Genomic DNA, 25,835 nt, shown 5'->3' with positions numbered 1-25,835 from the left:
ATTGAAGATTGATCAAAGTATATAGGATGTTTGGTTTTAGACCAGGCTTTTGGAAAAATCCAAACTAGGATCATTGAGGTTCATCTAGACCAGGCTTAAATGAGGATAGGAATGGGCCTTTTTGGACCCAGGCTTGTTGGAAACAAGGTATTAGGAGTGGGTTTTTTTAGAGAACAGGTTTCTCAAAAACTTTAGGTGATCAGGTAATCTGACCAATGCTTGTTGGAAACAAGGTAAAGTGGGTCCAGCTAGGTTTGAAACCAAAGAAACAATTAAATGAGGGTTTTTGAGGTTGGGAAAGACCAGGCTGGAAACAAGGTGAGAGAGGTTTTCATCAAGGAAACAAGGTATAGAGTGGGTTTTGAGGTTGATCTAGACCAGTAAGATGAATTTTGCTTAGGTTTTTTGGTCAATGTCTTTCAGAAAACTATTGTAGAGTATAGTCGCCTCATTAAATAGTGGTTTTTTGAGGTTGATCTAATGAAGGCTCCTCTTGTTTTATGGGTCAAAAATTTTTTTGGACTTTAAAAGGCACAAGGTATATATATTTGGAAATGAGGCATATAAATATGGGTTTTTGAGGTTGATCTAGATTGTTGCGTGAGTTCATTTAAGACATTTAGCAAGTGGCTTAAAACCCAAACAAGGTATAGGAGTCATAGGGTTTTGTTAGGTTGATCATGGAGAATGACCAGGCTTGTTGAAACAAGAGTATAGGATAATGTTTTAAACCAGGTAGATTTAGACCAGGCTTGTTGGAAACAAAGGTATAGGAGTGGGTGACTGAGTTTTTTTTGGACTTTCAGCCACGTATTGAGTCTAAGAAGAAACAGGCTTTTGGAAACAAGGTATAGAGATTACATTGGGTTTTGAGGTTGATCTAGACCAGGCTTGTAGGAAACAAGGTATAGGAGACCAGGTTTCAATTGAGGCTTAATGATGTGATCCAGGCTTGTCTTTTTGATTATGTATTGATTATTTCTATATATAGACCAGGCTTGTTTAGAAACAAGGTATGGAGTGGGTTTTAGAGGAACTGACAGACTAGACCAGGATTGCTTTCGGGAAACCAGACTTTTCCCATCATACATAAAAAAAGGAAACAGTAAGAAAAACTTTGATTGACTAAATCTAAAAGTACAAACAGCTTATAATTGACAACACTTTAAAATACACGATAATATGATCTAGACCAGGCTTGTTGGAAACAGAAAGGTCAGTGACTAAGATAAGAAGAGATTAGAGAGTGAAGTGGCTTTTGCAGTAGGTAAAAAATTTTAACAGTTCATCTAGACCAGAACCTACTGTTGGAGAACAAGGTACAAGGTGTTGGGTTTTTGAGGTGGTCTAGACCAGTTTGTTGGAAGGCTATTGGAGTGTTTTGAGGTGAAAACAGACTTGAAAAGGGAAGGAATGGGCTTATTTTTTGGAATTTGAAAATCACTCATTTTTTTGGGCTTGACTATTTTCTTTTGCTTAAAGTCGGTGGCATCAGTAGGCAATGAAATTAATTTTCTTGTAAACAATGCAGGTACGTATCAAATTAGGGAAACTTTAAACGAAACATCTTCCGGGAATTTTCTTTGAAGTAATCATACAGACATTAATTATTGCATCGTTAGAAGGGAGGGGGTTATCAGTTCAAAGTTCAAAAAAAATTAAGCAGGATTGCCATTAGAAATTCGTCTCAGTAGGCTTTCATAATGCAACAAAATAATTCCAATTGCATCGTTGCCAGTTCCCCGTTTGAAAACTATTGTAGCTGACAGCGTGATGGGTTTTATATTTTGACAGTTTTTTTTGTCTCCTATTATGTGGCCCTGTTTGGTACGTGTTTATTTTTAACTTCTTTTTTTTTTTTAGTTTATTGGCCCTGATGTTTTTATAACTGTTTTAATACTTTTAGGTTTACTATAGTTCGCCTTTTTAATGTTATTGTCATGTTTTTGACAACAGGTACATCTTTTCATATATTTTGAACACATCTGAAGATTTTGAACTGACCATTTAGCTATATATATATATATATATATATATATATATATATATATATATATATATATATGTGTGTGTGTGTGTGTGTGTATATATACTGTTAAATATATAATTATAAACAATATATATATATGTATATATATATATATATATATATATATATATATAAATGAACAAAGTTTCAGCCACGTAGGAAAGGGAAACAATGGAGAAGCTAAAGTTTTTACTATCGTCATATTACCAAGAACATGGTCACAGCAACTAAGGATGTACAGAGACAAGGTCATATATATGTATGGTAGACAAGTCGAAAGGCCTGCAGCACTCCATTGTTTCTCTTCCTTCGATTTTGTCTTTATATATGTCTTTATATATATATATATATATATATATATATATATCATCTTCTAAATAATCGTTTTCTAAATAATCGTTTTCTGCTGGAGAAACATTCCTGTATTTCAGGATTCGTCCTTCTTGACTTTACCAAAGAGGAAAATAATGATAAAATAGGTAATTCAGACCGGCCACTCTGGAATTGAAGTCCCAGGTTCTGTTTGGGTAACCGCATTTTCTTAGCTGTCAGTGATTGATAGTCCGTGATTGAGAACGCCATCTTTGCATTTTTTACTGGACTTTGAGCCACGTACTTGTAGTAGGTTTGGCAGAGGCGTTTACATTCTTTTAAGCGCTGTCACGAGCTACTTTCTCATTGGCAGAGTCAGAGGCTACATTCTTCAAGCGCTGCCAGATTCTAATTAATGGTAGCACTGTTAAAAGATACTTTATTGTAGTGAAGTCAGAGGCTATATAATCTTCAAGCGCTGTGACATTCTTATGTGAATATATATAATATATATATATATATATATATATATATATATATATATATATATATATATATATACATATATACATATGTGTATATATATATGTATATATATACATATACAATATATATATATACATATATATATATAAATAAATTTCTGACTCACATCAGGATTTAACCTTATATTAGGTCTTTCAATTGAAAGGCAACTTTTAGGCGCTGCCCACTATGCCAATTGAAAGACCTGGCTTGATCCTGAAGTGAGTCAGAAAAATTATGTCTTTTCCACACGTGATTGTGTGTTGATTATTTATATATATATATATATATATATATATATATATATATATATATATATATACATATATATGAAACTGTAACATACACGCACACACACAGCTGTAGTAGCAGTCAGAGCCAGGTGATAATAACACGTCGTTAACGACCGACGCCGAGGTACACTGTAATTGCACCGTTGATGAATGTTGCCGGATGAGCAAGTGAATGAGAGATGCATTCCCAACACAAAGGAAGCCAATTCCCAACAACACGGGCTAAATGACTGATGTTATTATCCCGTAATTAAGGATTTACATTACAATTAGTAGCATCAGCGGTCGCCCGTTGCCCGCAACCCGTGATTTTGCGCGCGGGCGCGGCGGCTTCCCGCCGCCCCAGGATAGGTGTGGGTTAATTCGGTCATATGTTCCATAGGCTTTTTAAATGCCACTTTAAAAGGGGGATTATGAAGAGTAGGGCGAGAGTGGTTTGTACTTTATTATGTGGATTCTGTATGAAGGAGTGGCTTTAAACGAAGGGTTTATGAGCGGGCAGGAGTTGAGTCTGTGTGTGTGTGTGTGTGTGTGTATTAATGTAATTTGAGAGAGAGAGAGAGAGAGAGAGAGAGAGAGAGAGAGAGAGAGAGAGAGAGAGAGAGAGATCTGTTCAAAATATTCTTCCGGAAGGAAGATGCTAAGCGAAGCAAATTAGTCGCAATGCGTGTGTGTGTGTGTGTGTGTGTATGTATATATATGTGTATATATATTATATATGTATACAGTATATATGTTTGTGTATGTATGTATGTGTATATAAATCTATGTATATATGTATGCATCCATGCATACACACAAAATATATACTGTATATATAGATATATATATTTGTGTATAATATGCACATACACACACACGCACCACAACACACACACACACACACACACACACACACACATATATTATATATATATACACATATATATATATATATATATATATATATATATATATATATATATAGTGTGTGGAGTGTGAGAGAGAGAAGCGAGCGTCTGTGTTAATGGAAAGTCATGATAAACATATTACCCAAGATAATGATAAAACATTATTTTGCAACCTTTCGAATTTAATAACGCGGCATCAGGCAGCAGACTAACAGCAAGAAAACTGTAAAAATCGTGGAAAATTCAACATTGGCTTCCATAATCAAACTAGGTGAATCAGACTGAGTACAATAAATACATTAATAAGTTAAAGAAGAGCTAAAACGTAACGTAAAATCAGAAGTAAATATACTAAAACTCGAGGGAAGCAGAAATGCGAAACACGAAGAAATGTCAGAATCACATCAACAGACTCACCTGGATATTTTTTCATCTATTTATTGTGTTTGTTTGATTCTATACCTTCAGTATGTTTCTATTTACGGGAGAGTTCTTTATCGTTTTCCAATGGTCTGTATAATATTTTTTGTTGATTTTATCTCCATGCTTAGTTTTTTGAACTCAGGGAAGCCAGAGAAATAAAATGGTCTCTCAACCTTGGCAAAGCTGTTTATACTCAAATTCATATTTTCAGTCATTGCCTTTTACTGAGGCTGTATATATGTGTGTGTGTGTATATATGTATATACTGTGTGTATATATATATATATACTATATATATATATATATATATATATATGTTATACACACAGACACATACAGATACATATATTACATATATATATATATATATATATATATATATATATATATATATATATATATACATATATATATATAGTACGTATATATATATATATAATATATATTATACACACAAACACATACAGATACACATATGTACATATATATATATATATATATATATATATATATATATATATATATATATATATATATTACATATATATATATATATATTTATATATGTATATTTGTGTGTATTTCTTTGTTGTTGTGTGTGTGTTTGTATTGTGTTTGTGTAAAAAATGTCAAAGTCTAGTAATTTTTAAACAACTCTGGAAATTATTATAACAAGAGCGTTAGTACGTGCCTGTGACATTTTCAAATATTCCAGAGAGAGAGAGAGAGATGCATCATGTATTTTTAAGTATTGAGAACGAGAAATAAAATGGAATTATTTAAGAACTTGGGCAGTACAACGTATTCAGTCGCAAGGCAAACTCATTTAATATTATTCTGTCGTGCATAACTAAAAACAAAAGAAAGATAGGATATTCATTGTCGAATATATATATATATATATATATATATATATATACACACAAAATATTCTTTTGGACCATCATTATGCCTTCAAGGGGTTTGAAGGCATTCAGATTGTATTCATTGGAAAATAAATTATTTGACGCGTAGCTCGTTCAAGTACGTGATTGTAATTATATATTACAGTTGCTGTCATATGTAATAACTTTATAGATTAATGCTTTGATTAACCCGTGAGGGAGGTGCCTCATAGGTTAATTAAAATAAGAAAGGTAACAGGAGCTTTGCAGAAGGGAGTAGAGGAAGTGCAGTGAAATCCCCACCTTTTAATCTCTCTCTCTCTCTCTCTCTCTCTCTCTCTCTATCCAAAGAAGTTTCATTAGGGAAAACCCCATCCCCACTCTCTCTTTCCCTCCCTTTCTTCCCAGAGAAGGGGTTTCAGACTCTCTCTCTCTCTCTCTCTCTCTCTCTCTCTCTCTCTCTCTTCAAAGAAGTTTCGTTGGGGGAAACACCCCTTCCCACTCTCTCTTTCTCTTTCCGTACCTTTCTACCCGGAGAAAAGGTGTCAGACCCACTCTCTCTCTCTCTCTCTCTCTCTCTCTCTCTCTCTCTCTTCGAAGAAATTTCGTTGGGGAAAACGCCCCTCTCCCACACTCTCTCTTTCCTTCCTTTCTTCCCAGAGGAGGGGTTTCAGACATACCCTCTCTCTCTCTCTCTCTCTCTCTCTCTCTCTCTCCAAAGAAGTTTCGTTGGGAAAACACCCTTCCCACTCTCTCTCTCTCTTTTCCTTCCCTTTCTTCCCAGAGAAGGGGTTTCAGACCCATCCTCTTTCTCTCTCTCTCCGGAGAAGTTTCTGGTTCAAACTGAACCCCTTTTCCCTTCCTCTCTCTCTCTCTCTCTCTCTCTCTCTCTCTTTCTGGATCTTTCTGGGATCTAGTTAATTTGCAACAGCCACAAAGACATGTTGCAGTTCCGAAGACGATGACACTCCCCGTACACGTTAATGATCTGGTGTTATGTCATACATGAACGGCTTGTTGATTATCTGAGAACATCTCTTCTCTGTATGACTGCGCTTGGGGTGGGACGCGTGTCTCTGCTAAATTAATGAGAGAGAGAGAGAGAGAGAGAGAGAGAGAGAGAGAGAGAGAGAGAGAGAGAGAGAGAACGTCTCTTCTCTGTATGGCTGCGTTTGGGATGGGACGTGTCTCTGCCAAATTAATGAGAGAGAGAGAGAGAGAGAGAGAGAGAAAACATCTCTTATATGTATGGCTGATTGCTTTTGGGGTGAGGTGTACCTCTGCTAAATTAATGAGAGAGAGAGAGAGAGAGAGAGAGAGAGAGAGAGAGAGAGCGGAGAGAGAGAAGAGAAAACATCTCTTCTCTGTATGACTGCTTGCTTCTGGGTGAGACAAATTCTGCCAAATTAAGAGAGAGAGAGAGAGAGAGAGAGAGAGAGAGAGAGAGAGAGAGAGGGAGGGAGAGAGAGATTAATAATAATTTCTCTTTCTAAATTTACAGTATTTTCTTTGTGTTTGTTGCTAAAAGACCCAGCCATGAACATCCCTAAGAATAGAAAGAATTTATTTTTGTTCTGTTTGATTGTTTGCTCGTGGAGGAGGAGAAAATCAGGAACATTAATTAGGATGCTCCACATCGTAATGATGATGATGATGATGGGTAAACGGACCAAAAGACATCAGCATAACAATAAGAACGACAACCAGGAGTAATTGTGAGGACAACATCATATATGATGTTTTTTGTTACTCTTTGTTCTTCATTTAGAGGGGGGAGTAGCTTGTAAACGATACTAATTTTATATCTCCTTTTAGTGCTCTGTCGATGAACTTTAGAATCAGTGTAACTGCATATTTTTTTTTACATTAAGCTGTTTGTTCTAACAGCGTGGAGGATATTGAGCAAAGACAGAAAGGTCATCAGTATCTGGAACCTCCCACATATTCTGTACCACTGACCTCTTATCTTGCACGTATTTTCAGTATTTAATCTCAACACAGTATTTCAAACTATTTTGATAAATAAAAACCTTGTTTTAGTTTTACTGTCACAATGCTTGGCCAAGCTTCATATTTTTTCATGCGCAACTGATAAGAGCTTTATAATTCTGAGCAAATTGATTTGTTGCAATAAGATGTCTTACACAATTGAACCTCGAACCTAAAAAATTGTTTTAATGATTAGCATTTATTTTTAAACAATCTGAAAACAAAAACGAGAAGTCCTACAGTAGTGGATTAGAAAATTTTAGCTTGGCCTGAACTGACTACTGACGTCAGGCGTGAAAATAGCTTTTGTCTGGCATTGAGAAATAATTGTTCTTGGAAAGTCTTTTATGCCTTTAGAGACATAGCCACCTGTTCGTCTCGTTTCAATCACGAACTCACGAGGTCGACTGCTTGACTCTAAAATGGTGCTAAGATGAATGTACTGTATATTGGGAGTCCAGCAACAAAGGTCAAATAGAGGTATTGAGCTCCTTGACAATACTTAATTCATAGCCACTATAGTCGACGCATCTTAAGAATATCACTCGGCTACGCCCACATCCCCCCTACCCCACCCTGCTACCCAGCCTAACCCCTTCCTCTCTTTGACGATATTGCTCATACAGCTGGCAGCTCTGTCCTTATCAGTCTCCCACTCTTTTCCATCTCTGGATGGGTGGAGGGAGGGGGTTGCTTCCTTCTAAGGTCTACTACTGTCTCTGGGATGAACAGCCTTTCGATGTGATCAGTGTCATAGCCGAGCAGTAACTGATATCGTCGAGTGCAGTACGATAATGTGCATTATCTACGGTGCCAGGAAGGGGCGTGGCCAATAGATATTCTTAAAATGCGTCGACTTTAGGTAAGAGAAACAGTCCTTGAAAGTCAAGGGTAATTGAATATCTTAGTCTCATTCGAAACAGGTGAATTTCAGATGTGATCTTTTTTTTTTTACAGTTTTAAATATATTTTGAAAATACTTGAAAGGTATTATTGTTGCTCACTCTGTGCTGCTTCATGATGCTCTGAATGCTTTCGTTACAGTAGAGAAAGTGGGGTTTCTGCACGTCAAATTTTCACAGTTCTTGATTTCTTTACCATAATATCTCATCATCATATCAAGAAGGACTTATTGCTCCTTTTCTATTGCAATTATTATTATTATTATTATTATTATTATTATTTATTATTATTATTATTATTATTATTATTATTATTATTATTATTATTATTATTATTATTATTTCAGTAAATGAAACCTATTCACATGGAACAAGGCCACAGGGGCCATTGACTTGAAATTCAAGCTTCCAAAGAATGTTGGTTTAAACCTCCCACTGCAGGAGTAACTGATCATGATACAGAGCCAGTGACTTTTCATTGCTCTGGGGGAGACGCGAACCCGGGACACCTGAGCGGCATGCCACGACACTAACCACCATACCCTCGGACCAGCTCAATGCAATTTATATGTATTTTACTTCGAACATTCTTATGCTTAAAAACAAGAAAACAAATAGAAGGAATATAAGAACAGAGATGGATAATATACAGGCTAAGAAAAATATTCAGAAAGATTTAAGGAAAGATTCCGTTTTGATTAAAACGTGTATACGCAGAAATACTGATGTTAGAAATCGTGCAAAACGGACGTCTGGCGCAAAAAGTCCCAGAAATTAAACAAAAGGTTTATACATTTTTTTCCAGGTGCTGCGCCCAGAGCGCCTTTCAAGGGAACAACAATAGAATGCACAAAAGATAAGGAACAAAAGGACATGTGGCGAGAGCTTTCTAACATAGTTTCCACGATCATTCCCAGAATAATCTCTAGCAGGCTTCTATATACTTTACTTGATCAGGTTATTGTTTCCAGCGTGTTTCAGGAAACTCGCTTTGTAACCGTTAAAATGGACGATTCTGTTTCAACAATCTCCCTTCGGTAGCTGATAAAGGTTAGTGACTCGCTTCTGAAGGAAAGAATCGTTTTTTTTCTTATTGATATTTCAAGCTCTTTTACTCATAATGGAGGTTATTAGCGTTTTTCCCCTGGAATATTCTAAGGCGAAAACGTTCGCCCATAGACTTCAAATTATATGGGACCTCGCCACCCTTTTGCATTTGCAAGTATTGCTCAAGATGCTGTACCTTTAAGAATAGTCTTACATTCAATTCTACAAAATAAATGAAGAATCACAAAAGTTAGGGCAGACAAATTTTGTAGGGGTTGCCATAGACTAATTTATTGTTAGTTTCTGTAAGTGTCTTTTATTTTTATAAATCTACAATTTCTGTTTGTGGTTTTATTTTTTCTATTAAAGGTAACTATTGAGATGGCTTTTCGTCTGCCCGTCCGCCCTCAGATCTTAAAAACTACTGAGGCTAGAGGGCTGCAAATTGGTATGTTGTTCATCTACCTTCCAATCATCAAACATACCAAATTGCATCCTCTAACCTCAGTAGTTTTTATTTTGTTTAAGATTAAAGTTAGCCACAATCATACTTCTGGCTACGATATAAGATAGGCCACCACCGAGCTGTGGTTAAAATTTCATGGGCCGCGACTCATACAGCATTATACCAAGACCACCGAAAGATAGATCTATTTTCGGTGTCCTTGATTATACGCTGTAGCAGCTGTACAGAAAACTCGAGTGAGCTGTAGAAACTTCGGTGCATTTCTTGCTTGTTACTTGTTTCCTATAGTCTTCGAAAAACATAAACGGCAGGACAATTTTACTTCTGCAGAAGAGGTCATATTTTCACTTGAGTTTGTTTTGACTTTTGGTTTGGGTATCCGTTTGGTCATCTCCATTAATGAATGATATTCCGTATTTGGTAAGGGACAGATTTCTTCTGTCTGTCTGTAAATTTGTGTCTTCAGGAAGGTTTAAAAAACCTGTCAAATTACCCTGATTATTTTTTTATTTGGGGAATTTCTGTAACTGACTATGGATCTGCTTTATAATCATAATATTGTAAAGTGGTCTCAGGTTTATTGGCTGGGTATAAACCTAAGACCATTTTACGATATTATGATATTCATTTACAGAAATTCCCCAGGAGAGCCGCATTGAACAGCGGGAATTGTGACGGCGATCAAGACCCATTTTCAGGTGTAGGATTTGTGGTAACAGATCTGGATCTATATTTGTTTCAGGAATTAAGAGAGATCTGGATCTATATTTGTTTCCAGGAATTAAGACAATGACCAAAGTCTGTGTTCGGTTACAACTTCAATACAAGAATAATAATTTCGGAAATCCATTCTGCATTTCGCTTGAGGAAGTGTGATTGTCATCCAGATTCACATTTGGTTTTGCTCAGATTCTGATGGTGATCCAGATTCACAATTGGTTTTGCTCAGATTCTGATTGTAATCCAGATTCACAATTGGTTTTGCTCAGATTCTGATTGTGATCCAGATTCACAATTGGTTTTGCTCAGACTCTGATGGTGATTCAGATTCATTTGGTTTTGCTCAGATTCTGATGGTGATCCAGATTCACAATTGGTTTAGCTCAGAGTCTGATGGTGATCCAGATTCACAATTGTTTGCTCAGATTCTGATGGTGATCCAGATTCACATTGGTTTTGCTCAGATTCTGATTGTGATCCAGATTCGCAGTTGGTTTTACTCAGATTCTGATGGTGATTCAGATTCACATTTGATTGCTCAGATTCTGATGGTTCCAGATTCACAATTGGTTGCCCAGATTCACAATTGTTTGCCCAGATTCTGATAGTGATCCAGATTCACAATTGGTTGCCCAGATTCTGATGGTGATCCAGATTCACAATTGGTTGCCCAGAGTCTGATGGTGATCCAGATTCACAATTGATTGCCCAGATTCTGTTGGTGATCCAGATTCACAATTGGTTGCCCAGATTCTGATGGTGATCCAGATTCACAGTTGGTTACTCAGATTCTGATGGTGATCCAGAACTTTACAATTGGTTGCTCAGATTTTGATTGTGATCCAGATTCAAAATTGGTTTAGCTCATATTTCTGATAGTCATCCAGACTCACAACTTGGTTGCTCAGATTCTGATTGTGATCCAGATTCTCAATTTTTTTTGATATCAGATTCTGATTGATCCATAATGCCATTTGATTGCTAGTTTTTTATTTGTCAGAATTTTGTAAATATTAAAATTAATTAGTGATGTGCACATCTAAGAACTTTTAAACAAGTTGCATTATGAACCTCACGATCAAAAAATGACGATTAGCTTCGGAAATGGTATATTTCGGTATCATCCCGAACAGGAACTTGTTCGGTTTGATACAGTAATTTAAGCTTGAGAAACGCTTATCTCATTTTTATTTGGTATACATTAGATTCATCATAATGCCATCTTATAGCATAGTATTTTTTTTATTTGTAGATGTACGAACCATTAATTGATCTCAGTGATGTAACGAAATCTTGAATCTTTTGCTTTGCAAGAAATTTCTGAACCTCAGCGACAACAAGCCACGAATTGCTTCGAAATGGTTATCTCGGTAACGACACAGCCCATTTTCCCTACAGGTGAGCAAGCATGCAAGCAAGTTACACACACCCCATTTTCCCTGTAGGAAATCAAGCAAGCACGCAAGCATGCAAGCAAGTCACACACGCCCCATTATTCCTATAGGAAAGAAAGCAAGCATGCAAGCAAGTCACACGCACACTCTCCATTTTCCCTACAGGAAAGCAAGCATGCAAGCAAATCACACACACCCCATTTTCCCTACAGGAAAGAAAGCAAGCATACAAGCAAGTCACACACTCTCCATTTTCCCTACAGGAAAGCAAGCATGCAAGCAAGTACACACACCCCCCATTTTCCCTGTAGGAAATCAAGCAAGCACGCAAGCAAGTAACACACGTCCCATTATTCCTACAGGAAAGAAAGCAAGCATGCAAGCAAGTCACATGCACACTCTCCATTTTCCGTACAGGAAAGCAAGCATGCAAGCAAATCACACACACCCCATTTTCTCTACAGGAAAGAAAGCAAGCACACAAGCAAGTCGCTTTCTCTCCATTTTCCATACAGGAAAGCAAGCATGCAAGCACATCACACACACACACAACATTATCCTTGTAGGAAACCAAGCAAGCACACAACCAAGCAAGCAAGTCGGCAAGCATGCAAGCAAGCAAGTGAGGCACCGACCGAACGCCAAAGAACAAATCAAAAGTAACGACCGGCCCGGAGATCTGAAATATCGCCGTAAAGGCCACAATAATAACAAGCACTTCCGGCGGCGGCGTTGGCTTTTGGTCTCGGCGTTTGGTGGGGGACATCAAGAGGAAAATAACGCCATTAGGAGAAGGTCCTCGATTTGCGACGTTCGGTTTCCCGGCGACCAATTGCGGCGCTCCGACGACAAACAATGGCGTCGCAGGCAGGCGGCCGACTTTTTACGAGAAAGATATTTGTAGGAATGTCGGTCATTTAAGGAGGTGGAGTTCACAGAGGAAGAGGCAGTAGAGGAGAGAGAGAGAGAGAGAGAGAGAGAGAGAGAGAGAGAGAGAGAGAGATGAAAGCACGAGGTGGCTAGCTAGCTGGAGAGCTGATAGACCATATTAGTGTACGCGCGTGATAGAGAGATTGATATACGAGACAAGATTGCCCAGTGAAGAGCTAGGAGGAGAGAGAGAGAGAGAGAGAGAGAGAGAGAGAGAGAGAGAGAGAGAGAGAGAGAGAGAGAGAGAGCAGTGTACTGAAATAAACAAAGGAAATGAACGTATTTGTTTGTGAAAGAGAGGTGATACCTACAACAAGTTTGAAAAGTCTACTTAAAAAGAGATCTTTTCAAAATGTGGAGAGAGAGAGAGAGAGAGAGAGAGAGAGAGAGAGAGAGAGAGAGGAAGTGGGTTATCCACAAGATTTGTAGGAAACAGCCTTGAGCCGGGGATTGTGGGGAATTTTGTTGCCGTGCTAAATCATAGAAAAGAAAAGTGGGTGATGAATGGTCTGCAGCGGGAGATGTGGAATCTGCCGAGGTAGATACTCCAGCGAGAGAGAGAGAGAGAGAGAGAGAGAGAGAGAGAGAGAGAGAGAGAGAGAGCAGCAGCATACTAATAAGTGAAAGGTAAAGGACGAAAGCTTTAGATATTTGGTCGGCAATGAAAAGTGACAACTACAAGAAGTTTGAATCATCTGCTTCACAGAGATCTAATAAAAATTTGGAGAGAGAGAGAGAGAGAGAGAGAGAGAGAGAGAGAGAGAGAGAGAGAGAGAGAGAGAGAGAGAGAGAGTTGTGTGTGTAGGAGAAGGAAAGGGAAGTTTAGGAAAACAACGGCTTGGGAAGATAAACAAAGTCCGAAAACAAACAATAATCCTGACTGTACGTAAGTCGAGTTAAGGCCTAGGGTGGGCTGGAATGCTGCCATAGGAAATTGTCGATAAGCTGCGGAAACCCCTCGACGGGATAGTGTTGTTGTTGTAGTTGTTGTTCTTGTTGTTATTGTTATCTAGGGTTGTGATAGGCAATCTGTTAGCAACTATGGAATTACTCCTCTTAGCCTTGTGATTGATGATGTAACTCGCGTTTATAAATCACAGAGACGCGAACGTCTGTACAGACAGAAAAATCATCTGCTTTGCTGCTATGAATGGGAGGTTATTTGCTGTTATGAATGGGATGTTACTTGCTGTTATGAATGGGATGTTGCTGTTATGAATGGGAGGTTACTTGCTGTTATGAATGGGAGGTTATTTGCTGTTATGAATGGGATGTTACTTGCTGTTATGAATGGGATGTTGCTGTTATGAATGGGAGGTTACTTGCTGTTATGAATGGGAGGTTATTTGCTGTTATGAATGGGATGTTACTTGCTGTTATGAATGGGAGGTTATTTGCTGTTATGAATGGGAGGTTATTTGCTGTTATGAATGGAATGTTACTTGCTGTTATGAATGGGAGGTTACTTGCTGTTATGAATGGGAGGTTACTTGCTGTTATGAATGGATGTTACTTGCTGTTATGAATGGGATGTTACTTGCTGTTATGAATGGGAGGTTATTTGCTGTTATGAATGGAAGTTACTTTCTGTTATGAATGGAGGTTACTTGCTGTTATGAATGGGAGGTTACTTGTTGTTATGAATGGGAGATTACTTGCTGTTATGAATGGGAGGTTACTTGCTGTTATGAATGGGAGGTTACTTGCTGTTATGAATGGAAGATTACTTTCTGTTATGAATGGGATGTTACTTGCTGTTATGAATGGGATGTTACTTGCTGTTATAAATGGGATGTTACTTGCTGTTATGAATGGGAGGTTACTTGCTGTTATAAAAGGGATGTTACTTGCTGTTATGAATGGGAGGTTACTTGCTTTTATGAATGGGATGTAACTTGCTGTTATGAATGGGAGGTTATTTGCTGTTATGAATGGGATGTTACTTGCTTTTATGAATGGGATGTAACTTGCTGTTATGAATGGGAGGTTATTTGCTGTTATGAATGGGATGTTACTTGCTTTTATGAATGGGATGTAACTTGCTGTTATGAATGGGAGGGTACTTGCTGGTATGAATAGGAGGTTACACTTGCTGTTATGAATGGGATGTTACTTGCTGTTATGAATGGGATGTTACTTGCTTTTATGAATGGGATGTAACTTGCTGTTATGAATGGGAGGTTACACTTGCTGTTATGAACGCGATGTTACTTGCTGTTATGAATGGAAGATTACTTTCTGTTACGAATGGGAGGTTATTTGCTGTTATGAATGGGAGGTTATTTGCTGTTATGAATGGGTTGCTATTTGCTGTTATGAATGCATGTTACTACTTGCTGTTATGAATGGGGTGTTACTTGGATAAAAATGTTTTCAAAACAGAACAAGAATCCCTCAGGGTAAGACCAGCTTGATCTTGAACAACAGCATAATTATCAAAGTTTAATTTAAGGCATTTTACTTAAATACTATACCGCATTTGGGCTTACCTGTAGATTGGGGTACCCGCTGCCCCCCTGTACCACAGGATGAGAACGACGCGGTCATTGGCTATGGTGGAAGTGACGTCACAGGGTAGGCGGGCTCGCTCTTGCACCATTGCCACTGCGGATGTGTGTACGGCTGTGGGGGAGAGAGAGAATGAAAGATAGTGATCAGAGACTAAGGAAACTGCTGACATTGAAAAGGTAGTAATGATATATATATATATATATATATATATATATATATATATATATATATATATATATATATATATATATATATATATATATATATATATATTATATATATATATATATATATATATATATATGTATATATATATATATATATATATATATATATATGTATGTATGTATATATATGTATATATATACACATGTATATATATATATGTATGTATGTATGTATGTATGTATGTATATATATATATACATATATACATATATATATATATATATATATATATATATATATATGATAATAATTCATGTTCGTTTCATTAATGTGAATTGAAAACTCTTGAGATTAATTCAAGACTACGCTTCAATAGGTATATGTCACCCAAATTCTACTGTAGGTTAGTGTACTTGTGTTGTCCTTGTTTTTTATGCTTATTTTGGTCTCTTATTTTAATTTTGTTTTATTGCACCCAAATTGTACAGTAGTTTACTTTACCTGTCTTTTTTTTTTTTTTCATTTTAGTCTCTTGTGTGAATTTTAGGTTAGCTTACTTGTTTTGTCCTTGTTTTTCGTGTTTATCTTCATCTCTTATTTCAATTTTGTTTGATTTCAATAAATTGCATCCCATTACCTATTTTAATTAGTTTCACTTGCGTCATGTTCTCGAGTATTTGCGTAATTAGTTGATGTTATTGATGATGAATTTTATGAATTCCACGCGGACCAAATACCCGTGATATTTTTGCAATGATATATCCATGGACTAAAAGCCTGTTAAACTGTGAAAAAAATATTGATGAGAAGTTGAATTATAAACATTCTCTCATATGGAATCATTAAAGAGGCCAATTTATCATTTTCAAACACACCCCTCCCTCCTACCTCCACAGAGAGGAGGACCTTTGAGTGTAATGATAACAATTAAACATTTGTTGAGTGAATGTGTCCAAAGTATAATCAGCAGCGGCTGTCAAGTTTTGGAAACGAATCGATCAGCGAAATTTTGTCAGAAACTTCAACTTTTGCAGTTAATCAAAATATAAACTTTTCAAAAAAATTATAGATATAAAAAAAACAATATAAATAAAAATAAATCCTTCGGTCCGTCAGCCCTGTGAGAGAGGTGATAATCAGCTCAGTGGTCTGGTGAAAAAAAAATTAATAATATAATAATAATAATATTAATAATAATAATTTTGAAAATGGCTTCTGTCACTGATATCAAAACCAATGTTGCTTCCTTACGATTAATTAAAAGTCGGAAAATTGTAACAGAGGAATAAAAAAAAAGAATGATTTCAGTTGTCAAGAAATGAGGGTCCTATTAAGTTGTAGAAGTTTAATTTGGTCGTCTTCCCAGACATTTCATATTGTGCCTTGGCGCATCTTTCCATTGACACTTTCCTTTTATTAAGGAGTTGAAGAGTCTGTATTTATCTTTTATGTCTCAATGAGAGATTACTCTCTCTGTCTGGGCTGTATTATATATATATATATATATATATATATATATATATATATATATATATATATATATATATAGATTGATTGATTCAAAGTCTAAATAAAAAGTTAGTCAATGCAAATAGTGCCATTAACTTTATAGAAATTGCATGAGAGAAAACATGTCCCAATAGCATTATATATATGTATATATATATATATATATATATATATATATATATATATATATATATATATATATACATACATACATACATACATACATACATACATACATACATACATACATACATACATACATACATACATACAAATATATATGTACATACATATATATATTTCTCACTTATAAGCTCAAGATTTTTTTATAATAACAAATAAGCCACGAATATCGTTTTAAAACCGAATTCACTGTACCTCGCAAATAACTTCCACCCAAGGGGAAATTATAACTGACAAGTGCTTATCGCCAACCCTGGGATAGAACCGCGTCCTGGTGTAGAAGCAAGGATAGACAGTGACTTGAACCAGCTGGGTGGTCAAAGTCACTGTGCATCGTTGTTTGTCAGTGAGACTTGCAAGTCATACATAATTATATTACATTATATTATATATATATATATATATATATATATATATATATATATATATATATATATATATATATATATTATTAGGTAATCACCAAGAAGTCCCACATGGCGCTAGGACACAAAAGCACCATTTCATGTGTACTTACTGAGATTTGGGAAGGCGGTGCCTTTGGAGGCACCCTCCAACCTACTGTAGCCACCCTTCCAGTGTGATTGTATTTTTACACGCCAGTGTCTAATGCCCGATATTCGCTTTTTAAAATGTAAATTTCTTAATGAGCTCATTGAAACCTCTCCTTAATGGACGCGAATTTATCCCCGCCCCTTAGAAAGGAAATAGAAATAAATATCAGTTGGGTGAATCATTATCGGATAGCCTACCCACCCACCGCCCACCCACACTTCTGTTAATCGGAATGTTTGGAGTACATCACTAATTGGCTTTTTGTAATTAATATTTGTATGAATTACTGCAGAAAAGCGATTTATCAACACCAGATTATATTTGGACTATTTATGCGAAATAGTTATTTGTTTTGTCATTATTCTGCTGGGATGATGTCTGGCTGCTCTGTGCGCCATGGCTGAGTTAATGATTGGCCCTTTTTTTTGTGGTTTATGGAAATAAAATTGAGTAAATGTACACGGCTTACGTATATGTGACATATATACTTGCTATAAATATATATGTGTATTTATTTTTTTAAGGCATTGATATTACCTTATTCAGTAATTCAAGCTGAAAATATCTATTGGGCTACTATCATATATATATATATATATATATATATATATATATATATATATATATATATATATATATATATATATATATATATATATATATATATATATATATATATATGTGTGTGTGTGTGTGTGTGTGTATACAGTATATGTATAAACTATATATACATATATATATAAATATATATATTTATATATATACATATTTATAGGTATGTATATACATATATATATATATATATATATATATATATATATATATATATATATATATATGTGTGTGTGTGTGTGTGTGTGTGTGTGTGTGTGTGAGAGAGAGAGAGAGAGAGAGAGAGAGAGAGAGAGAGAGAAAAAACAATGTTGTACAAGGAATCAGACCCAGCACAACTATAATCAGACACCCCTACCACAGCATCCTACGACGGGAAGATGTATTTCCCTCTTTCTCCGGTCCTTGACGCCCGAGGAACACACCCCACCCCACGCCCCCACCGCCCCCGTGCCCGAGGTCCGGCGGCTTTCCACAGAGACAAAAGCTACAACGCCATTGTAGCGGCTGTGTGTGTGTGTGTGTGTGTGTGTGTGTGTGTGTGTGTGATTCATTGTACAATTCACGGTGAATATTTCAGACCAAGACTTATGAGTGTTAGAGGAAGGGTGATGGCTGCTGAGGGTTCAACCTCCTCCTCCTCCTCCTCCTCCTCCTCCTCCTCCTCCTCCTCCTCCTCCTCCTCCTCCTCCTCTTTCCTTTTCCTCCCCATCCTCCTTCTCTTCCCCCTCCTCCTCCTCCCCCCCCTCCTCCTCCCTCCTCCTCCTCCTCCTCCTCCTCCTCCTCCTCCTCCTCTTCCTACTCCTCCTCCTCCTCCTTCTTTCCTCTTCCCCGCCATCCTCCTACTCTTCCTCCTCCTCCCCCTCCTCCTCCTCCGTATTATGGGCAGAAGGATGGAAAGTAGGATTAGGATAAAATTAGTGGGAGGATGGTAGGGTGGGCGATGCAGAGCAACATAAGAAGAGAGAGAGAGAGAGAGAGAGAGAGAGAGAGAGAGAGAGAGAGAGAGAGAGAGAGAGAGAGAGGAGAAAACGAACAGAGGAATTATTATCCTTTGAAATAGAAAGGCTTAACTGGGGTTTAGAATGATGAGAGAGAATGGTCTGCGGTTGGGATTCATCTTCGGTGATACAGGAGAATGGAGATGAAGGGACGATTATAAGTGTTTGTGGAAATGTAATAAATGTGTTTGTGGTGTGATACGCGTATGTGTTGCGTATGTTTTTTATATGTAGTAACTGCGTTCGAGTGCAGCAAAGACGCAGGCAGTCTTATAAAAGGATGTATGTTAAATTCAATGTTTGTTGAAAATGTATTTGTTTTTCAACAATATTTTTTTTTTTTTTTACACTACTTGGTCCCAGAGAGGTCAAAAGCCAACGGTCAGTGCTACATATAAAGTATACTGTAACAGCTGGTACACACGCTAGTACACACACACACACACACACATACATATATATATATATATATATATATATATATATATATATATATATATATACATATATATATATATATATATATATACACACACACATATATATATATATATATATATATATATATATATATATATATATATATATATATATGTGTGTGTGTGTGTGTGTGTGTGTGTGTGTGTGTGTGTGTATGTTTGTGTGTGTACTAAAACTATGAGCATTCTATATTTTTATATGACCATGACCTACTGTAAAGTATATTTTTAAGCTTTATAATAGTACAGTTATGTAATTAAAACTATGTAGTAAATATAATTTATAATTTACGTAATTATTATTAATATCCAGTAAGCCCCGCCTGGCATAAAAAAAAAATCCCGTCCCCAATTCTCACGTGATGAACGAGGAGGTCAGGTCACGTTTGACATTTTTAATTAAGGCCTCAGTGACCTCAGGAGCCTAATTGGCTGGATCAAGTGGGGGAATTGAAAAAGATGTGCACTCTAATCGCCTTCCCCTTCCCAGTGGCTAGTGCTGGTGCTCTCTCTCTCTCTCTCTCTCTCTCTCTTGACATTCTGGAAGTTGTTATAATGATTTTATCTCTCTCCCTCTCTTTCTCTCTCTCTTGACGTTCTGGAAATTGTTATAGTGTTCTCTCTCTCTCTCTCTCTCTCTCTCTCTCTCTCTCTCTCTCTCTCTCTCTCTCTCTCTCTGCATTATGGAGGTTATTGTGATTTTCTCACTCTCTCTTTCTCTACATTCTGAAGTTGAAAAAGATTTGTTTACTCTAATCGCCTTCGTTATTCCAGTAGCTATTTTACTCTCTCTCTCTCTCTCTCTCTCTCTCTCTCTCTCTCTCTCTCTCTCTCTCTCTCTCTCTCTCTCTGCTTATGTGTTTTTTCTGCGTTCTCTCTCTCTACATTCTGAAGTTGAAAAAGATTTGTTTACTCTAATCGCCTTCGCTATTCCAGTGGCTATTTCTCTCTCTCTCTCTCTCTCTCTCTCTCTCTCTCTCTCTCTCTCTCTCTCTCTCTCTCTCTGGGAGGCTTATAAGTGTTTTTTTCTGTTTCTCCCTTTATCTCTGGTCGGGTTATAATTGTTGATTCTCTCTCTCTCTCTCTCTCTCTCTCTCTCTCTCTCTCTCTCTCTCTCTCTCTCTCTCTCTCTCTGGGAGGCTTATAAGTTTTTTTCATTTTGTTTCTCCCTTTCTCTCTGGGCGGGTTATAATTGATTCTCTCTCTCTCTCTCTCTCTCTCTCTCTCTCTCTCTCTCTCTCTCTCTCTCTCTCTCTCTCTCTCTCAGGAATATAAGTTTGTTTTCTCCGTTACTCCCTTTCTCTCTGGACGGGTTATTAGTGATTCTCTCTCTCTCTCTCTCTCTCTCTCTCTCTCTCTCTGCTTGTGTGTGTGTGTTGTGTGTGTGATAACTCTCAATCAATCAATCTCTCTCTGTGTGTGTGTGTGTGTGTGAGGCTTATAAGTGTTTTTTTTTGTATCTCCCATTCTCTTTAGGCGGGTTATAATTTTTATTCCTCTCTCTCTCTCTCTCTCTCTCTCTCTCTCTCTCTCTCTCTCTCTCTCGATAACTACAGTAACAGCGTCGCTGCTAATAATTTTGACCATGAGAGAAATTCAGTTTGCTGGACATCTGTTAAAATCACTCTACTCTTCCCTAACCGTCACTGCCTTAATAGATTGCATAATATTATGTACTTATCAGAAATACATAATTAATATAGTGATTCTCCTTCTTGATTTTATGACTTAGTAACTTTGCGAGCTGCTATCTCGCTTCAGCCGTTAATCTTGTCATAGGATGTTATTATTATTATTATTATTATTATTATTATTATTATTATTATTATTATTATCTGCTGAAATAACGGAATCGATGGCAACAAACATGTAGTTATGAGTACGAATATTGAATAATATATATATATATATATATATATATATATATATATATATATATATATATATATATATATATATATATATATATATATATATATATATATATACTGTATATATATATGATAATAATAAAAAATATTAAAATAGATATATACATACATACATACATACATACATACATACATACATACATACATACATACACAAACACACACACACATATATGTATATATAATGAATATGTGTGTGTGCGTCGGAGTGCGTATCGAGCAGTGACATAGGCGGAATTGAAATAAATTGATGATAATGGAAGACCGACTGCCTTTCTATTTAGGTGGCAAGTTCAAATTACGTTCCTTAATTGCATTAATATCATTGAATGATCAGATTACCCTTTTACGCGCCGTAATATTTCATCGATGCAAGTGCGCCATTCCGGTTTCAATTTCTTTTCTGTATTATTATATATTTATATATATATATATATATATATATATATATATATATATATATATATATATATATATATATATATTGTATTAAATATCGTTAATGATGACAAGATGAGATAGCAGGTAGTGACAGAATATTAAAACGTTAAAGACAAGATAGCAGGTATGTATAAGATTACAAGGAGGCTTGTATTGTCCAAGGGTAGGTATGAGGGATTGTTGAGCCACTTCTCCTTAATGGAAGTGGAGCTTGGATGTTAAGTGCGAATGAAAGAAAAAAGGTTGAAGCTTTTGAAATTAACTTTTTGCATACTGTATGAGTGCATTTGATGAATTAATAATGAAAGAACTGTGGAGATGCGTGATTGGAAGCTAAAATTTTGAAATGTACAATTCAAAAGTAATTAGAAGAAGGAAAGGAAGATCTAGAAAGGGTTACATTGATCACCTGTAAGTTGTTGGGAAGGAATGTCCTTATGAGATGCAGTGTATGTAAGAGTTTGACGTGCTGATAATGCTGTCCTCTTGAAGAGTTACTTCACTGGATGTTCATTCACAGTTCATTAGTGAAAGTATGGATGGGTGTTTGTGAGTGTGTGTGTGTGTGTGTATGTGTGTATATAAGATATATACACATGTATATATACAGTATATAATATATAATATATATACACATATGTATATATATAATATATATATAGGCCTACTGTATATATAATATATATATATACATATATATATATATATAACTCCATGAAAAATAATTTTTAACGGTTCACATTTTGCCGCAAGTTCGAGTGGCTGAGATACATTCATGCCCTTCAGAATGTGAATTATGTAACTAGTCAGACATGCAGTCCATGACTTTGCAGTAGTTGTGGTTTTGGGGAAGAAGAAGAAGAAGAAGAAGAAGAAGAAGAAGAAGAAGAAGAAGAAGAAGAAGAAGAAGAGGAGGAGGAGGAGGAGGAGGAGGAGGAAGAAGAAGAGGAGGAGGAGGAGTGACTGAGGATTTTAAGAAGTCAAAAAATAAGGACGAAAAGGGCTCCATTATTGGCAAGGGTCGTAGGTCAGAGGAAGTGTCATGAGATGAAGGAGAGAAAGAGAAGAGGCGAAGAAGGACGAAATGACCAAAGAAGAGTGAGAGGAAGAGAAGATGGTAGGAAGATGTTGATGAGGAAATGGAATAGAAGATGGGAAAGGGGGATAAATCAGATGAAGAAAAGGAAGGCTTTTAAGTGGCCGAGTTTCTTAAGGCCCACAAGTAGAAGGAAGAGTTAGGAGGAAAAGAATAATAGGGGGAAGGAAATGATGTAGAGGAAGGTGGATGATGAGAGAGAAGAGAAGGAAGAGGAGGTAGCCAAATGAGATGGAATCCTACAAGGTAGCTGATCCCGATGGGGGAGAGTGCTGTCAGTGTACCTCACGTAGTGCACTGTAGGCATTACTTAAGGTCCTTTGCAGCGTCCTTTCGGCCCCTAGCTGCAGCCCCTTTCATTCCTTTTACTGTACCTCCGTTCATTCTCTTTCTTCCACCTTGCTTTCATCATCTCATCAATTGTTTTGCTCCTGGAATTTTCCTCCTGTTACACCTTTCAAACGTTCTTTTACTCTCAGTTTCCCTTTCACGTCTGAATGACCTCATGGGTCCGAGCACTTGGCCTTTGGCCTAAATTGTGTATTCCACTGAATTCCGAACAAGGTCTCTGAGGGTCTCCTGAGAGTAGGAGAACAGGAGGAACAGCCTGAAGAGGAAGAAGGAGAGTTCGCCCAGCAATGTTTTGGCGCAAAAGGATGCTGGCGGCGACTCCCAACCACCAACAACAAAACACCACCACCACCGCCGCCGCCGCCGCCGCCGCTGCCGCCGCCGCAAGTAGAGGGAACAAATTACTCGCAGCTTTAAGACCGGTGTGATGGCCTGATATTTCGCAGCCTGGTCCGCCATTCCCCACTTCTGGATTACTTCTTGAAGCGAACGTAACTGGTTCTTAATGAGTTAGGATCTCCGGCCCCGCTGCAACTCACCAAGAATGTTAAAGTCCCTTCTGACACCATCCCCCTTCCTCCTCCTCCTCCTCCTCCTCCTCCTCCTCCTCCTCCTCTTGCCAACACATTCTTGGCGACTAACCGCTTAAGAGCCTTAGAGCCACAAAGAGGTGGTTCGTCTTCTTGTTTCAGGCGTCGTTGGTGAGGGCGATGGATAAGAAGCACTTTTTCTCCCCATTTTTTTAGGGAGGTTGAGTGGAGGGGAGGGGGTGGGGGGGCTTTCTTTTCAGCATAATGCCTTTAAGTGGAAGCCGTTTTAACTTCGTCAATTTATTATTTTCGTCTGCGATTGACTATGCGGATAAGGATGTATGTTGATTAAGAATGATTATAAGAGTCTTATAAGTCTTTTTGATTAAGAATAGTTTGATTGAGAATAATACTGATAATATTTTTCGAGTTGAAACCCCTTTTGGTTTTTGTTCCATTGAAATATTCACCCACTTAAAAAAATCATGATTACAAGGAAAGAAAATCAAAACTACTTTGGAATTATTTTAATTTTCTATCTTTTTCCATACAGTTAAAGTCTGTGTATATCAGTTCTGCAAAACCTGTTAATTGGATCTTGCAGTGAAATGATTAGACAGTCATCACGCCTCTTTATCTTTATTCTTTGTGTCGCCAAATTGCTTAGAGACGAAAAAGTTACTTAATATCATTCTTTTGAGAACAACCAAGTACCACAAGATTTAACGTTTTCATAAGGACCTGAGAAAGCTGTCATTCAAATATCTGTGAGTAATTAGTCCCGAGTAGCCCAGCATTTGGACAACAGTGAATCGTGGTATGGTAAGTTCTTCTAAGTATTATTACTTTTTGATCAGTCAACCCATAACCATATCCTCCTTGCAACAGTTCACTAACCACCAAGTACATGAGTCACAGCTTAGGTCCACAGATCTAACTAGTGTTACAACAGAATTGCGTAAATCGTTCGTATTTGGCCAGGACCGATATGGTAGGTGTGTGTATGTGTATTGTTGGCACCTAGAACGGTAGTTGGATACCGGGCTCCCGTTGGCAAGGCCCGTGGCTCAATCCAGGCCTGCCAACCACCAGTCGACTCAGCCTATAAAGGGGTACCATCGTCAGCTGTGGTGAGCGAAAAGTTGGGGTCTGGGAGGACTCAACAGGCCTAGCGACCTCATCCCGGGAACTTAATGAAAACAGGAAGGCTCAGTCTTTCTGGTGCCAACACTCTCGAAAAGGAAAAAGGAAAAAGGGTAATATATATATATATATATATATATATATATATATATATATATATATATATATATATATATATATATATATATATATATATATTGTTGTGTGTGTGTAATTGTGATAGCCACAATGCTCTCTTAACTTCTCATATTCTTCACACTTTTTGGATAAGCTTGTCACTACAAAGCCTTAGATCAAAATGCAAGAAATCTGTAGCAATTCTGATGTCCGATAGCGGGGAATCGAACCCGCATTCCGAGAAGTCACAACGAGGGCACGTTGCCGACCTGACCACGTGTGTGTCTCTGTGTATATATACATACATCATATATATATAAGTGTGTGCGTGTGTATTTATGCATGTGCGTATGTGTAGGTTCTCCTCAACGTACCATCACATATACAGACCATACATATGCGTG

General features: G+C 37.0%; 1 pseudogene; it reads right to left on the bottom strand.

Annotated features, from left to right (window-relative positions):
* LOC136839924 (hemicentin-1-like) overlaps positions 1 to 25,835 on the bottom strand; it is an 843,194-nt pseudogene that overhangs the window by 333,408 nt on the left and 483,951 nt on the right.

Source organism: Macrobrachium rosenbergii, chromosome 1, assembly GCF_040412425.1.
Source record: "Macrobrachium rosenbergii isolate ZJJX-2024 chromosome 1, ASM4041242v1, whole genome shotgun sequence".
Taxonomy (NCBI): domain Eukaryota; kingdom Metazoa; phylum Arthropoda; class Malacostraca; order Decapoda; family Palaemonidae; genus Macrobrachium; species Macrobrachium rosenbergii.
The sequence above is the reverse complement of the archived record's forward strand: the minus strand, read 5'-3'. Positions and strand labels throughout refer to the sequence as shown.